At 33.6% G+C, this 18,970-nt stretch overlaps 1 protein-coding gene across 4 annotated transcripts in view; it reads right to left on the bottom strand.

The window, feature by feature from the left end:
- The window catches only part of DPH6 (diphthamine biosynthesis 6), a 176,165-nt gene that overhangs the window by 46,846 nt on the left and 110,349 nt on the right, over positions 1-18,970 (bottom strand). The gene's annotated exons all lie outside the window — the stretch shown is intronic.

The following is an 18,970-nucleotide window of genomic DNA, read 5'->3' as shown; positions in this document are numbered from 1 at the left end:
AACAAAATATTTTGAGACAAACATCCATGTCATCACCACCCAGATTTAACAAGGATTAACATCTTGCCATATTTCCTCCATAACCTTTTCTTTAAGAAATAAACACCACCAACGACATAATGGAATTTCACAGTTTATCAACCCCTTATAATCTATTCCCCCTGGCCTTTCTACATAGATAACTGCTCTTCTGAAGTTGGCATGTTACCTTCCAACTATGCTTTTACAATTTTACTACAAATGCTTATATCTAAAACAATATTTGGTATTGTTCATGTATATTAAATTTTTACATGAATGGTATAACTTTTTACTAGATTTTTTTCAATTCACAGTGCTAATGAGATTTACTTATATTGATTACTGTGGTTCTGATCCATCCAGTTTTAGTGTCATATTATATTCTATTATATGCATACGTAGAATTTGCTTATCCATTCTCCAGTAGATGGGAACTTGGCCACTAGCTTGTTTCTAATTTCTGTTTTGTCACTAGTACTTCCTATCCTGCAGTGAATATGCTTTAATGCGAAATTATTATGCTAGAGGAGAATATATATATATATAATATTGCCAATTGCTCTCCAAAGTAGTATTACCAATTTGTACTTTCACCATCAGGGAAACAGAATTCCCATTTCACATAATGTGAAAATAATTTAGTGTTGTCTGATTTTTTCATCTTTGTCAATCTGAGATATTTATATATATAATTGTTTTGGATACTTGCTTTAATTTTCATTTTCTGATCACTATTAAAAGTAAGCATGTTTTCATATTTCATTGCCCCTTCATTCAGGCTTTCACTTCTGTAAGTTGCATATTAAAATCATTTGCCCATTTTTAATGCTGAATTTTATCTTTCATTTGATGATGCATAGTTTTTTTTTTTTTTTTTTTTTTAAAGATTTTATTTTTTCCTTTTTCTCCCCAAAGCCCCCCGGTACATAGTTGTGTATTCTTCGTTGTGGGTTCTTCTAGTTGTGGCATGTGGGACGCTGCCTCAGCGTGGTCTGACGAGCAGTGCCATGTCCGCGCCCAGGATTCGAACCAACGAAACACTGGGCCGCGTGCAGCGGAGCGCGCGAACTTAACCACTCGGCCCCGTACGGGGCCAGCCCCGATGATGCATAGTTTTTGATACATTCCGACGACTAATCCTTCATCATTATGAGCATTGTAAATCTCTTCCTAATCAGTGGCTTGTCATTACACTTTTTTTTATTGGGGGAGGGTCTTTTAACAAACATAAGCTTTATTGTATAGTAGTCAAAAGAATTATTATTAAAATTTTTTTCTTTGTATTGTAATAAACTCTTTCTTATCCCAAGGTCATAATGTTAATCTCTTATATTTTCTTTTCAAAGTTTTAAAATTTTGCTGTCCACATTTAGATCTTTAATTCATGTAGAATTTACATGCAGCTATCATATATGGAGTGTTATAATTGTATCTCTCACTTATGGATAATAAGTACTATTTTTGGAATCTCTTCCCTACTGATGTATATGACACCTCAGCTTAAACACGCAGTTTCCATCCATATCTGAGTCTGTGTCATGCCACCTACAATTTACTTTAAAATATTTCAGAAAAACTAGTGCGACATACAAAAGTCTGTTTTAATCTACTCTTAGAGATAGTTAGTAGAGAACCAAAGGACTCTAATCAGAACCCATAACTCCAGAGGCTATAACGTCTAGTGATATAATTTTTTTAATCTTAGATCATCGAGAAGGTTTTGATAATTAACACAATGGCTGTTAGAAATGATTTTTCCTTACGAAATTTATTTACTTAAAAAATAAATTGCATAGTACTTACTATGTGCAAGGCACCATTATAAGTGTTCTACAAATATTAACTAATTGGATTCTCATAACAATCCAATGAGTAGGGACTATTATTGTCTCCACTTAACAGATGAGAAAATTGAGGCACAGAGAAGTTCACAGTGACTCTCCAAGGTCACCCACTACCAAGAGAGAAAATCAGGATCAAATTTAGGCAGTCTGGCTGTGGAGCCCTGGTTTCAACTACCAGATTACCTTGCTTCTCTAAGCTGGGTTAAAGATGTTTCCATCTACACCTCATTCGCTAAGATTTCTTTGTCATTTTCTCAGACTTGTTAATTCTGCTGTTTTAGAGCATGGACAACCACATTTTATAACTACTTTGTCCATATCTACTGAGATGTATTCCTCAATTCACCAATACTAGATATTATTAAATTTAAAATTTTCGCCATTATGATAGAAAAAATGATATTTATCTATCGGTATTTTTATTTGCATATCTTTACTTTTGTAGGATTCAGGTAGAACACGTTTTTCAGAAATTTATGGCCAGATTTGCAGCTTTTGTCTTACTATGAATTGATTATTCATATTTTTTGGCCATTTTTCTAATAGACTACTCATCTTTTTAAAAATAATACTGAAACACTTCTTCAAAACCAAGGCCACTTAGTCCTTTGCTTATCAAATGTGTTTTTTTAGGGTTTCCCATATGTTTTATGAATTCACATAAGGCATAATACTTTATTGGTGATTGGTCTTTTCTCTTGATAGATCTTGTTATATTTGGCAATTTGGGGAGTCTCATCGAAGAGGCAGCTTTTTGTTGTTGTTTTCAATGTCTTCCCCACTTTTCAATTTCACAAATTTTGCTCTTACACTTATCATTACCTTCCTTTTGCTTTCTTTGTGTTAATTCAATAGCTTGTTTATTTCTAGCTTCTTGATTTGAACACAATTCATTTATATTTACACATTTCTTATTTTTGAAACAGAAGGACTTAAGTATCAATTTAGCTACATTCCAGAAGATTTGAAAAGTGGTACTTTTATTGTCATTCAGTTTTCAATATTTTGTCATTTTTATTGAGTTATTTAGGATTACTCTAGTAAGTGTCAAAACGTTTATTTTTTACTATTTTTTGTTGTTTTTTAATTTGATTGCACTGTGGTCAAAACTGTAGTCTTTATGAGATAATTCTTCAAAATCTGGTAAATTTCCTTTGTGACCTAGAACATGGTCAAATTTTATGAATGTTCCATTTGTGCTAGGAAAGTATGTTCTCCACCTATTGAAAGCAAGATTCTGTATCCAAACACACAAAATCATGATTGTAATTGTTAATTCTGCTGTTCAAATCTGCTATGGCCTTTAATATTCAGTTTCTGTGAACCATCAGTTTCTAATAAAGGAGTGGCAAAATCCCCCATTATGATTTAGTTTTAATAATTTCTTACAATTCTATCAGTTTTGCTTTATATATTTTAAAGCTATGTTGTTATTTGTATACAAATTCACAATTTTTAAAACTTCTCGATGGGATTATTCCCTTATTAAGTAGTACTGACTCTTTCATCTCCATGTATGATTTTTATCTTATATTCTGTTTATCAACATTACAACATCAGCTTTCTTTTGTTAGTATTTTTCTGATACATATTTTACTATCATTTATTTCAAATTTTCTGTATGCTTTTGTTTTAGATGCCTTTTATAAATTACATACAATTGGATTTTAAAAATTTTGCCCTAGCTTACAAACACAACTCTAAAAAATTGAGTTTAACACAGATAGAAAGAACAAATTGGTGGTTACCAGAGAGGAAGGGAGGTGAGGAAGGGGTGAAAGGGGTAAAGCGGCACATTTGTACAGTGACGAATGACAATTAGACTTTTGGTGGCAAACACGATGTAGTCTATATAGAAATCAAAATATGATGTACACCTGACGTTTATGTAATGTTATAAATCAATGTTACCACAATAAAAAATTTTAAAAATAATACATACAATAAAAACTGAATTTAACCATGTTACATTTTTTATATTTTACATTGTAACTCTACACGTGTTTCTATCATCTTATGTGGATTTTCTGTTACATTAAGCTTTATATATATTTTTTCCTTTGCTATTTTCTGTGTTATACTGGATTGAAAAAGATTTTTGTCTATTCGTTTTCTCTGCTGATTAGGAAATTGTAAACAGATTTCTACTTTTTCAGAAATCACTAGTAACTTTTTAAAACATTCAAAACCACAGTATTTGTCTAAATAAATTATTTAAGAATGCATGAATCTTAGAACATAAATCTAAGAATTTATGTTTAGCATCTTTTTGACCAAGAGAATTTAACTAGCCACTAAATAAGCCCCATCGTTTCAGTTTTTATTATTGTGTTAAATTTTAGTTCTACCATTTTTGGCAAGAAAAATTAAGCTTACCAATATATTTTATAATGTCATTGCTCACCATTGTTTCTCATTAATTTCTCCTGGAACTGAATCTATTTCTAACTGAAGTCCATTCTTGTTTTCCTTTTTGATTAAGATCTGTGAGTGGTAAACTCTCCTAGTTTTTCCATGTCTCATATTGTTCTATCTCATTCTCATTGTTACATAACAGCTTAGTTGTAATATATTAGTTCTTCAGGCATTTGTTGTCCCTAATGAGATTTATGCTGTCAGTCTAACAGTGGTTCCCAGATGAGGAATCTTTATTTCCTCTATGCTAGACAGATTGTACAATTTTCACTTTACCTTTGACACTTTGTAATTTTAATACAATTTGTCTAGGTGTATGTTTATTTTTTTATTATTATTCATTTATTTATGAGGAAGATTGGCCCTGAGCTAACATCTGTTGTCAATCTTCCTCTTTTTGTTTGAGGAAGCTTGTCACTGAGCTAACATCTGTGCCAATCTTCCTCTGTTTTATGTGGGATGCTGACACAACATGGCTTGATGAGCAGTGCTAGATCTGCACATGGGATCTGAATCTGCAAATCCCGGGCCGCTGAAGTGGAGCACATGAACTTAACCACTACGCCATGGGGTTGTCCCCCATATGTTTACTTTTATTTATATGCACCTAATAAGCACTTGCAATTCCAAAACTCATATCTTTCTTCAAGTCTAGAAAATCTTCAGCCATTTTATCCATCAAAACTCTTTTCCCACCATTTCTTCTATTTTTTTTCTGAAAGATCTATTACATAAATATTGCAGTTTCCCAGTCTGGCCTCCATATTTTAAATTGCTCTCAATGTTTTTTACCTATCTCTCTTTGTTGCCTTCTGGGTGAGTTATTTTTTTCTGCTTCACTCATTCTCTCTTCTACTTGGCTCACCTAGAGTTTATTCTACCCATGGAGTTTTTTGGTTTTTTAAAAGACTGTACGTTTCATTTCGAAAATTTCTAATTGCTTACTTTTCACACCTTACTGTTGCTTTTTCATTTCAAGTGATTTATTTTTCTAATTGATTTCTTTTTATGGAGTGGATATTTTATTTTTCTTTTCTCTTTGAGCATCTCCCTCATAGGGGGCACTCTCAGTCTCTGTTTCTCCACAAGATTGTGACCTCCCAACTGCTTTTGCCTGCTTTCTGACCCTTTGAGTCATAGCCCCACAGCTTCAGTCCTGTACTATTTTGTATGTCTATTCATCTCTAGTTCACAGCAATGTTTATAATGTTTTCCAGCATAGCTACGTCTTTCATACTTTTCCTTTATCTATTCATCTATTACTGGTGGAAATTTGGAAAACTCAAAGCATGAATGTATAAGGCCAGCATGGCTGGAAGTTACTTTTTAGCTTCCCTTCCAATTCCTTGATTCTCATTTTTATATATATATATATATATATATATATATATGTCATAAAACACACGTACAGCACACTCAGCATTCAGGCACTAGGCTACACATCACTAAAATCATTTTAAAAGTCTCTCATGATTGAATCTATGAATTTATGTTTTACATTCTCTATAAGGATCTGGGAGCAAATAAATGCCTGTCTAAAAGGCATGAAAGGGAATTTAAAAGCATATAGTTTTATACAAGTAGGCAATGGAAGATCAAACTGATGATCTTCCCATTTTTCTTGCAGTCTTTTAATTCATTGTAGAATCATCAGGCCCCAGTTCCGAACTGTTAAAGTATGGAACTGCTGTTATATCTCATTTCAGAGATGGCTACCTTCCATGATGGATAAAGTAATTTGGCTTGCCTTTAGATAAGACAGTCAGTAAAATATGTAAACATAAGCCACACCGGGCACAGTTTTTCCACATGAATCTGTGATCATCACACAGGTATACCTTGGTAAAAATTAGTTGATTATGTCAAGATTTTTCCGTATTCATAGAAATATTTTCAATTATTTATTACTGGGCTAAGCACTGAAAATTCTATGAAGCCAAAACAATTGAAATAAATCAAAATTTAAAACTTCAAAGAAGATTTTCAAATATTTCCCTGAAAGATATTATAGATCATGTCACTACAGCAGGAGATTATTGTAAAACTATAAAATAGCTACAAAAGACAATAAATAAAAAAACACTCTTTCTTTCCTCTCAGAGTGAATAATGAAATAAGCTGCCTGTGTGAGTCTTCACAGTTTCGTAATAGAGGCTGTCCCATGTTTAATGAGGGTGGTAGATGCTGCTCTGATTCATGGTCTGATGCTTTCAACATTTCACACAGGGCAGACCAATTAGTAACAATCTTTCACATACCCAAAACAACATATGATTTCAACAGACATGTAAAACCAAGGAAATGGCAGGACCTGAAAAATAAACAATCTTGACACATTATAAATTTATCAGAGGTTACCTCTGGTGACTTCACTAGGCTGCTTTGGCATGAACTATGATTTAGGAGTTCTTATCTCATATGATACTATTTAAATAGACTATAATTCTTTTCCAAAAAATGTCTGATTTAATAACGAAACTGCTTGTCCAGATTCAATATTCACTACATATTCTTCTGAATGGATCTTTCTACTTTAAAATCAACACTGTATATAATACGATACTTGTGTCAGGCTAACATGTTCCATCATACTTGTTTATAATGACTACTCGAGCCCTTTTCTCCTGATATCTTGCTGGTTACTCGGTCCAAGTGCAGTTTGTCTTTGCTTCCATTTTTCTGTTTATTAGAAAGTGACCAGTCATTGGGCACCTCATGATCACGGCCCATATGATGTGCATTTAAAACTGTTTTTATAAAATATTTTTTTGGATAAGATCCAGAGATCCCAAGCTACTATCCTTGAGAAATCAATGGCCTGAAGCCAACCCGATCTCTGAAATCTCTTCTAAATCGTTGAGACTTTTACACATTGGATGATATTCGTCAGGGATGTGGGAGGAAGACTATCCATCCTACTACAGACTACATTCAGATACAGAACTTTCCTCAAGAAATTCTTCACTGTCTAGAACACTGATGATTCAATAAATATTAAACTATATGGAAATGAAAACTCTTTCTAACTTACTTTTATAAATATATTGAATGATTACTTAATTTTCTTACACTTCACATATTTTTTCACAAGTCTCATTTAGAAACATCTTAGCATTGTATGCACAGTCTTTATAATATTTAATTTCTCTGAGTGAAACAGGACAATTATTCAAATAATTTTAAAACAAAGATCAGGAGAAACAGATCACCTTAACAAGAAAAAACTGTTAGCTTATCTATAATTATGAAGCCCAAAGATGTTAGTCTTTATCTCATATATTTTGGTTTTATTTTCTAACCAGGTGATATACACAGAGAATTTTGACATTCAAGATCTTTCATAATTGAGAATGGAAGGTCAAGTTCAGATCAGCATCAATAAAATATATTTATCAATGGACTTATTTTTAAATTTTTATGTTTTAAATGGTTTAGAGAGAGACATTTAAAATAATGAAGTCAATGTTTGAACCAAAATTTAACACAAAGCTTAGACAACATAAATAATTTCTCAGTTTAACTTACTCATTTTAGTAATAAGAATCCATTTACATTTCTAAGCACAACTAAAGAAAGATGCTAACATACCAATATATTTGCTCTCAAATGATTCTATTGCATAGAATCATTTTAAAGTATAAGAAAATATAACTATACCTCAATAATTCTTAAATCCATGTTATACATTCATTCTATTTTCATTTTTAAGCAGAAGCCATTTAACTGGTAAATGCAGCCAGTCCAAAAGGCATAATCTTCTCTTTCTTGAAAAAAACTCCAGTATCAAGACCCAATACAATTTCAGTATAATTTGAAAATCTCTCTCTTAACCTTTGTAATGTCATCATTCCCATTTTATTTTATATAAAACTGCATTACGTTAAAACCTTTTGAGGGACTATGAAAAGTCTATGAAAAAGCCACAATGGTTCATGGTCTTTTTCAATGCAATTCAACTTTATCTAAAAGCTTCAATTTATCCTAGGCCTTGAAAAAGATGTTTTTTTTAGATTCACTCAATTTAGGTCTCTCTTTTCTAGTAAAGCCTGAATCATGAATGGACATAAACTGTCCTTCACCAAAATCCTAACAGTCTGTTCAATTTACCTCCTGAATCAGTCAGCTATGGAATATGAGTCTCAATGTTATCTCTCTCCCCTACGAAAACCTTTATAATCATTGAGATGGTTACATTATTAATGTTGATATAAATAACAATATCAAGAAATATCAATATTAATCAAGAAGATGATTATGATCCATTAGACACAGGATGATGTTATATTTAGCGTACATTTTAACTCAAATATATAAATAAGTTACTTTGAGTTGCTAACAAAATTTTCTCCAAAGTGCAGAAAAAATTTACTGTAAATCCTGACACCTAACCATTTAATCATGTCTTATAGACATTTCTTCATGGAAGCTGGATGGATGAAAAAACCCACAACAAGACCTAGGCACTGGATAACTCTATGCAGAATTAAGAAATTAATTAGGAGGAAGAATCATAATTTGCAGAGCTGACATCTATTTTACTTTACTTGCATGTATCAATGGGAAGCAATTACAATTCAATTAAAATATTCAATTTTATTACTTTACTGACTGACCTTGAAGTTAATGCCTGTTTTATTTAATTGCATCATCTATGAATAAATGTTAACCCTAGAATGTTATGCCCCATTATTTTCAATGCATTTTTCAACTTCTCAACTGAATTATATCAATCAATTTATTATCTACTGTCACGAAAGCAAGTGGAGGTTTATTTCTTCACGACAGCCCAATATATGACATGAGAGAAACATCACAAAATGTTTAATAATGCTATTTTTAACAGAGTCAAGTAAAATGAATTGTGTTCTCATCTCAACTTTTGTAGCCTAGACTTTTACTGTAAAATCAGTAGGTGATATTAAAAAAGTTATAATCACTCTGAGAAGCAATTTCTAGTCTGCCTATAATTCTTGATAAATTCAATGCAGACAGGAATGGAGCATCCCATGTATCTTCAAAGTTAAACACACATACACACACATATCTAATAATCTCTTCTTATTTCCACCAGGTTCACTGGCCACCATAACAAGTAGATTCCATTGAAAAAGTTCTAATGGTTTTGCTGGCAAATATAACTATTTTTGTTGTACCCAGACTCCAGTTGAGCACACTCTTATTCTATAATTGAGCATTTTAGAAATAAAATGGCTAAATTTATGTTTAAAAGAATAGATAAGAAAGACTGATTATACAATCTCGAAAAGTAAAAATGAACTCACATATTTTGAAAGTTGATATTTGGGAAAGAATCTTATTTCAATTTCCAGATTTTCCATTTCTACAATTAGACCACTAAATCCTTACCTATCTTAGAGGTTGTGTTAGGACTCATCTCAACATGTAACTTCTTTCTGAAGTCTATGAACTCATATTTTACTTCAGCGTAAGTAACATAAAGGAGACTCAGATACTTTATGGATTCACTTTGAAGATCCATGGCATTCATGAAATGAATGACCAAAAAATCATAGTAAGTATAATTATGCAGTTAATGATAATCAATACTTGCTGGTGATAGCTCAAATGGTCGTGTTTTTCTCCCTTTAAAAATACTATACAGTATTAACATGCAAAAAGTGGACAAAAAGTGAAAGATATGTGTTTCAAACAAACAAATTTTTTTAAAAGGGGGATTTGTAACATTTATTTTAGAAATATCTTCCCAATCATTCATATTAGTTTTCAACATGATGAGTACTGGAAACTGAAAGAAGCTCAGTATAAGTAGGGAGTGTTTGAAAGGGTGAAAGTTTAGTTAAAAGAAGTAAACAAAAGCCAGATCCTATAGGGCCTTGTGTTTCATTTTAAAGAGTTTATACTTGAATGTAAGGTCACAGAGAAGATAGAGAAATTCTTAGCAGAGGAATAATATGATCCAATTTGACTTTTAGAAAGACCATTCTGGCTTCAGTCTAATTCCTTGGCAGTAAACAAGACTGAAGGTCAGAAGGCAAATAAAGGGGCTGCTGCAATAGTTAGTAACAGAGGATGTAATAGGCAAGGCAATAGGTATGGAAGGAAGAGAACAGATCTCAGAGCAACATACAGTAGGTAGGACATACAGTACTTACTGATGACCTGGGTATGGGGAACACAGGAAAGAGGAAGGGCAAGGATGATTCCTAGGCTTTTGACTTCAGTCAAATTAAAAGATGGTGGCATCAAACACCATTTACTTCAGATGGAGAATAATAGAACACAAGAAAGTTTGGGAAGGAAAATAAGGGTGAACTTCTTTTCAGACACATGTTAGAGGTTCCAGTGAATCACTCAAGAAGAGGTATCTAATTGGCAGTTAGGTATATGGAGATAGAGCCCACCATAGAAGTCTGGCCTGGAGATGCCAATATAGAAATAGAAGCCATGAAATAAAATCACTCAAGGAGAATATGTAAAGCGAGAAAAGAAGATACAGGAAAGAGCTTTGAGGAACATCAAACTTTAATAGACACCATAGTCAGAGAGCTGTCCAAAATGCAAATCTGATCTGGTCATTTTTATTTTAAAATCCTTCATTCATATTCTTGGTAAGATGTTTATATGACCACTGGCATCTAATTTCTTCCTTTTCTTCCTGTGATGGTTATGTGTCAACTTGAGCAGGCCATGGGGCATCCAGATTAAACATTGTTCCTGGGTCCATCTGTGAGGGTGTTTCTGGATGAGATTGGCATTTGACTTAGTGGTCTCGGTGAAGTAAATTGCCCTCCCCAACGTGGATGGGCATCATTCAGTCTTTTAAGGGCCCGAATAGAAAAAGGGGCAGAGGAAGGAGGAATTTGCTTCTTTTTTCCTACCTCCCTGCTTAAACTGGGACATCTCATCTTCTCCTGCCTTTGGACTGGGATTTACATCATTGGCTCTCCTAGTTCTCTTGACTGAATTATACTACTGACTTTACTGAGTCTCCAACTTGCGGACAGCAGATGTGGGACTTCTCAAGCCTCCATAATCATGAGAGCTAATTCTTCACAATACATCTCCTTTTATATCATGTTGTTCCTATTTTTCTGGAGAAACCTGACTAATACATTTGCCCTCTCCTTTATTAACTCCACTGAAAAGATCACTCAATAAAAGAAAAAGAAAATATGACGACTGAAATTACCCAGAACTTGAACTAAATTCTGCTTGCTTGAGTGAATCTGGAATCAAATTCAGGGGAAAGTCTGTCCTAAGACTTTTCCAGTGAAAGAATAACTTGCTAGAAAACGACGTACAGAAGTACAGTACTCCAGAGAAGTGTGATTATACCTCAGATCTTGCATTGTGAGATGCAATACCTCACCTGATTCTTATGTGAGTTTATACTAACTGTGACCTATATACATTTATATACATTTACCTACATATGTTTGACATATCAACCAATACAATAGTACCTATCTGAAAGATAATTTGTTGGAGGACAAGCCCTACAAATTTTATAACGTATCCTTGCTCCAAGCAGTTTTAATGCATTAATGTTAGGCCCTCATCTAAGACGAGGAAGTCTCACTTTCCAACTATGGCAAATATAGAATGATATAGGTATTAAGGTACTAAACACAAATGTCTGCTTGGACAGTATAGTTATTAAATAGTCTTACAATTAAGTAGAAAAATAGAAAAAGACTCATTGACTTACCTTTCCAGGAGTTTTCAGTTAATTATTACATATTATCATGAAAGTTGTTTTAGTGTAAGCTGCCTGACACAGCCATAAATGTCACTACAGAGGGCTAACTTTTATAATAGCATGCATTAAAATAAGATCTTATTTACTCATCAATATTACATTTTGTGTATTTTTGATTTTTAAAGAATATAGGGAATTGGAGATATTCATTGAGATGACAGTAGAAAGAAAGGTTCTAGAATTACAGTATATATTTCTTGGAAGGCAATACACACACACACACACACACACACACAAAGTAACTTTGGGATAGATAGAATCTTAATCTATTCAAAAATTCAGAGAACAGATCCATAACAGTACCAAACAGTTACAGCCTAATTTATTTTTAGAACAGCGTGCCCCACCTAGTGAAGGAAAAGATGTGCTAGCAAGAAAATGAACAAAATCAGTATTTATTTCCTCTGCTGTTACAATCTGTTACTCCCCTCTGTAGACTGAGCAAAAGGCACTGGATTCAGAGATGCGGGTTGTGGGACTAGTAGTATTTGTATCTGAAGCTTAAGGAAAGATTATATCGCATGTACTCAGATTTTGATATTTCAATCTTGATTTTTTTTTCCCCTCATCTTAAAATGGTAGGTAATTTATAACACACTTGGGAAATGTTAAAAATCTCAACATTTGATGTTTCAATACTTGAGTTATAAGTTTAAAAATTCTGTACTAAAGTACTTTGTATAAAAGTAGAAATATATTTCTAGTAGCAATTAACTATACTTGAATGCACATTAATTAACCTCTTTTTAACAAAATAATTATTTGAAAAAAGTTCAGGTGTAAAAAAAATGTTACATTAACCACAGAATATGAAAGAATAATGCAAATTGCTCTTGACCTTTACTGTTCAGCATTCTTTTCTAGGACGGCTATTGCAATGAATGCTTTAAATTATGTCCATTATTATCCACATGAATGACAGGAGGGCATAATGTGTAGAAGCAATAATTAATATGCCTTATCTTGGCTTATTTGGGCAGTAATAAAAGAGGAAATAGATTAATGTAAAATACAGTTATTACTACAGGTGAGTACATGTAGGAGTGGAACTCGGCAGTTGGGAAGGCTGCACAATTAAAGCTTGTGTTCTAATTAGTATGGGCATCTCTTAATGTTAATTAACCCAAAGGGTAAGACTTTAAAGAGCCTATGTTGGGGTCGGCCCAGCGGTGCAGTGGTTAACTTCATGAGCTCCACTCTGGTGGCCGAGGGTTCGCCAGTTCAGATCCTGGCCATGGACCTACACACTGCTTTTTTTTTTTTTTTTAAAAGATTTTATTATTTCCTTTTTCTCCCCAAAGCCCCCCGGTACATAGTTGTATATTCTTCGTTGTGGGTTCTTCTAGTTGTGGCATGTGGGATGCTGCCTCAGTGTGGTCTGATGAGCAGTGCCATGTCCGCGCCCAGGATTCGAACCAATGAAACACTGGGCCGCCTGCAGCAGAGCACGCGAACTTAACCACTCAGCCACGGGGCCAGCCCCTACACACTGCTTTTTAAGCCATGCTGTGGCAGGGGTCTCACATATAAAATACAGGAAGATGGGCACAGATATTAGCTCAGGGCCAATCTTCCTCAGCAAAAAGAGGAAGATTGTTGGCAGATATTAGCTCAGGGCTAATCTTCCTCAAAAAAAATAGCATATGCTAAAAATATGAAGAAAAAATTGTTAGCACTTTCCAAGAGGCAACTAAGGAGTTTAAAAACTATCCAGGCTGCTTGGAAGACAGATAATATGGACACTGGCTATGAGAGATATATGCACTGGGCCATTACTGGAAGGGGCAAAAGAGAAAACAATTACATATAAACCTTTATGAAAACATTGAAAATATTCAGAACATCTTTTAACACTTGATATTTTTTTCTGAATTACATATCAAAAATATTAACAGGGAAAGGAAGAATTATAAAATTAAAAAGACAAAGGTAATATGAGAATTAAACAGTTAATATGAGTAGTTGGACTAACTGCTGAGTTTCTCCCCTCAATGAGAAGTTGCAATGAGGACAGCAAGGAAGAGGATGAGAAGCAGCAGAGAAGTTTCATTCAGCTTTATTTGGCATTGACCTTCGCTGTACAGGATACTGGGGAAATGACTATTCCAAGGGCACTTTCTGAGAAAATCAGTGGGGCAGTAACAGAGAGCAATCTCCTAGGAGGAAATAATAGAGCAACTTGAGAAATTCCACAGCAATAAATCACCATGACCAGATGGTATTCAACTGAGAGTTTCTGAAGGAAATAAAGTGTGAAATGGCTGAGCTACAGAAGAGGATATGCATTGAATCCAGAAAACCAGCAACTGTTTCCAAATGCTGCGATTTTGCTAATACGGTAGCTTTTCTGTAGGAAAGAAAAACAATCAAATGAAGATTTATAGAATTATAGACCAGTGGCTCTCTTGGTGATAATGGAGACACTGATAGAGTCTAATTAAGAATAGCTTGCTTCAACATCAGGATAAGGTTAACCTGCTAAGGTCAAATCACCCACTGAGTCTATAAAGAGAACACTGTTTCTCTCCATCCTATTAAACTTATCTGGAAATGTCAATAAAATACTAGATAGAAGTAAACCAGTAAATGTAATTTATTTGGGAATTACATGAAGATTTTAACAAGGTCACATGAGACTATTGGGGAAAATAAATAATCAAAGTCTTTGGGAGGAGAGACCACAAGAGAAACTTCTGTCATTACCTGTAAAACTTGCTAAGTAATGAAAACAAAGTTTCAGGGACAATTTCTCTTTTCTTCCCTAACACTGGGTTACCTCTTCCAGAAGTATAGATCACCCTCAAATTAAAAAAAAAAAAAAAAAAAAAAAAGAATTTCACTACAGACAAGATACAGAGTAATAGTAGGGAAGGAAGATGTGTTCCAAACTAAGAAGAAAACAAGAGACCAACAGGCAATGGCAAGATAAGCATGTAGTAAAAGTTTTACCTATTAAATGGAATCTGAAAGCTATAACTGAGTTTAAGTTTCTCATCATTGTGCTCTATGTAAGCATCAGATTATAATGAAAACTAACAAGTTATAAAGTAATAAGACTGATTTTCATCTATTTAAATGAAGGCTGTTGCCTTCAAAGTAGTCACCTTTACACAATAAATGCTTATTCCAATGATATATATTTGCCCTTAATCAAACCACTTCTGAAATTCTCTATATAGAACTGCCTTCAGAGGCAGTGACATACTGTTCTGAAATTATCCAATGGTGGCAAACCTTCATCCTTCAAGAGTAGAACCAGAAGTCATTAGGGAAGGATGGAATTTCCCTCCAAAAGCCAAATTCTACAACCACTGATTATCTCTTCCATCTCAGCACTAAGAAGCAGTATTGTCTGGGAATGAGAAAGACCATGCAGCAGACGCTTGAAGAAATCCACACAAGGGCCTGGGGAACCTCCAATGACACTATTTGAGAGCTCCAAACGTTAGAAAGTCCCAACACCAAAACAAGACCTGTTTCACTATGTAACTTCCACTTGCTCTTAGAACTGTCCTCTGAAGCCACAGAAAGTACCAGCAGCCTTTCACATATTGTGAACGGCTATAAAAATCCCCATTCTCTTTGGCCCAGTAACCTGCTGCCTTCACTTCAGCCTAAATATATAGCTCCTTTAACTAGTCCTCCTATGGCACCACTGCTGTCCTTTTATTGTTCTGGTCACTCTCCACTCACTGAATTATAGCTGTTTCTGTGTCCCATGTTAATGCGGTCTTTCTCTCTGTTTAAAAAAGCAATTTCTGTCCATTGTAAGAAATACAGAAAACACAAAAAGAAAATTTAAACTTTACATATTAATACTTTCTGGGGATATCTGCTGCTAATCCATTATCATTTGTATTTTCAGGGTTTTTTCTATGAATACCTTTTGCATAGATTTGAGATCCAATTATTTATCCCGTATTTTTCTTAAATTACTATAGCTGTAACCTTCTTAAATGAAGGTGCTATAAGAAAACACAATATTCCACATTAACTCTGTAATGCAACCCCTCAGACCTCCTCAGCTGCTTTGCCAGCCACAGTGTGCCACTGACACATAGAAGCATAATGTCATAAAATCTCAAAGATTTTTCTCTCAAGTGCTGGTGTTAAGCAATATCTTATCCATCCTATATAGTGAAGTTGGTTTTAGGAATTAACATTCAGAACTCTTTATATTTACCCCTTTCACATTTTAACTGGTCAGATTTAATCCCTAGTTCCAGCCAACTAATATAAATCAGTATTTTGATTCTATGACTCAAAATATTAGCAATTCCAAGAACCTCTGTACCATCTGGAAATTTAATCAGCATGCCATTCAAATGCTCATTGAAATAAACTCCTTAAAGAATGAAAAGGGCAGCATAAAAGAATGATGTGATCCATCAATGGCCTTCCTGCATGTTGATACTGACCTATTATCAACTTCATATTAGATTTAACTACAGATGAATTGTTAATTCATTTCATATTACTTTACTTACATACACACAAAATATGGTGTCTTTACACAAGAGATGTGTCTTTGAAAAACTATAAGTAAATTAAATCACATTTTAAATATGAACAGAATTCAATATTGAAAGGATTTCTATAACGAATAAAATCTATCCCTAATATGAATAATTTAGTAATACTATTTTATCTTAACTGTATATTGGTTTATAGTTTTTATCAGTTATGTAGTTTTAGGCAACATCAAAACAGTGATTGAATCGATGCTAGATCCTAGGAGATTGTGAACAGAAGAGCTATACCTAGCCTGGGAGATGGGTGGTGGAGGAAGGGAAAAAATTAATTTTTTAATGTGGATCTGGGTCTTGGAACAAAATTAACTTGGTCAATTTGTAAAGATTGAATTAAAAAAGAAATTATCAAAATATAATATTTATTTGTTCAAATATATGTTGTTTAAGTGAACCATGAATTTTTCCAGTGAAAGTAAGTGGAATAAAGGGGAAAAAAGGATGGAAATAGTTTGAAGTTGTGCTATCGCTATTGAATTAGGGACACATATAATAACTGCATACCATCAGCTGCATTCACTTCTCCTGACTGGAGTCTATTATTTGTTAATGCATTCATTACTGCTTGGTTTATAAAGTACATATAATTATTAACCTAAACGATAAATAGATAACCTGTACTTTAACTTTTTAGCCACTTGATATGTTAAACAACCTGCATACTTAAAAAAAAATGCAATTATTGAAGCACAGCTGAATGGCCCCAGAGCACACAGGCTCCATTAAATTTGCTTACATCTAATTACTCCTGCCTGAGGCAGGTGAAAAATTCATTCTTATAAGATCTTTCTTTATCCAGTAGCCAAAAAATAAAATGAAATAAAATCAGTGATTTTCAACCTAATAACTCTCTAAAACTCTTTGTAGTATTTGTTCTTTAAGACCCTATAAAGCTGGGCTTTGTGCAATAATCATTATAATTATGTTTTCAACCGTTTAACACAAACATTTCCTCCTAGAAAAATTATTGTAAGTCACCATCAATGCCAGTTATGAATTCATATCCTGCATCTTTCAAATTAAACATTTTAGGGTCATTTAAAAACACTGTAATTTAGAAATTGTGATATTGCTTTAGTTTCCCAAAACATATATCTTATCTGAAATATCTTTAATGCAAATGAAAATGTGAGATTAACAAGTACAGTATAGGAAGCTGAAAAGCCCCCAGATTTAACCACAATTTAAACACTTGTCTTTTCTGAACTTGTCAAAAAAAGAAAAACATATCTTCTACCTCCCGTTCCATTGACAACCACAGGCCTTAATAGTCTTGCCTACATTCTATCTGTTGCATGGGACACTTCCAGTGATTTTTAGAGGCAGAGATAAGAAAGAAAGGTGTACTGGGTTTATGATGCAGCAAGTTTCTTTTTTGCCAAACAGGAAAATGAAACAGCAGATGAAACATATGAGAAAAACAAACAGGCAAATTATTTACGAAAGGAGAAAACTCAAATTATCCATAAACATGCGCAATTTCATATGTTAAGGCCAAAGAAAGATAATCAGTTAAAGGAAAAAAAAACTTTTTTCTTTAAATACATACAACTCCTGAGACACATATTGAAGACACAATCTACCTGAATGAATTAAGAAAAATAAATAAATAGTTCAAGAATAGGGAAGTTGTAACATAAAATAATTAGTGACAAGCACCAAAACTCAGTCACATAAATAATTGTGTCAAATAAGTTTTGCAAATCAGACTATTAAATGCAAATGTCAAATTCATTTATGAAAGAGAAGCAATATATATAACTAACAATAATTAGTAAAAATATGGGTTCAAACTTCAGGGACTAGAAAATGGGGGAGAAATGGATTGGAAAAGTAAAGGATGATAGTAACTGACATACACACCAACAGGTACAGGCAAAGGATCCAAATTCCTTTAAATTAGAATTAAGAACTGTACGAAGATAGCTTTTCAATGCAGGAAATCAGTGGCCCAGGCAGAAAGGCAGGATTCCAGGTCTTAAATCCCCTCAAAGACACCCAGCTAACAGTGGAACTGCCAGGCTAGAGTGAAACTGTTAGGTCTCTCTAGACTAGAATTGAACATTTTCTATAAAAAGTCAGACACTAAATATTTTAGGCTTTGTGGTACCTATGGTCTCTTTGGCAATTACTAAACTCTTCCATTGTAGCAAGAAAGCATCCATAGACAATATGTAAACAAAAGAGCATGGCTATGTTTATTAAAACTTTATTTATATATTCAGGTGGTGGTCTAGACGTGGCCTGCAAGTGGTAGTTTGATAACTTGTGCACTAGACAAAGGTAGTTGTCTACCTGGGCTTTATATTGGCTTCATACTGGAATTACCTGGAGAGCTCTAAACGAATAGATGTGCCTCCGTTCCATCCCTAGATATTCTGACTTAATTGGTCTGGGGTGCAGCTTGGGCACAGAGCTTT

This window comes from Equus asinus, chromosome 2 (genome assembly GCF_041296235.1).
Source record: "Equus asinus isolate D_3611 breed Donkey chromosome 2, EquAss-T2T_v2, whole genome shotgun sequence".
NCBI classification, from domain to species: Eukaryota; Metazoa; Chordata; class Mammalia; order Perissodactyla; family Equidae; genus Equus; species Equus asinus.
The sequence above is the reverse complement of the archived record's forward strand: the minus strand, read 5'-3'. Positions and strand labels throughout refer to the sequence as shown.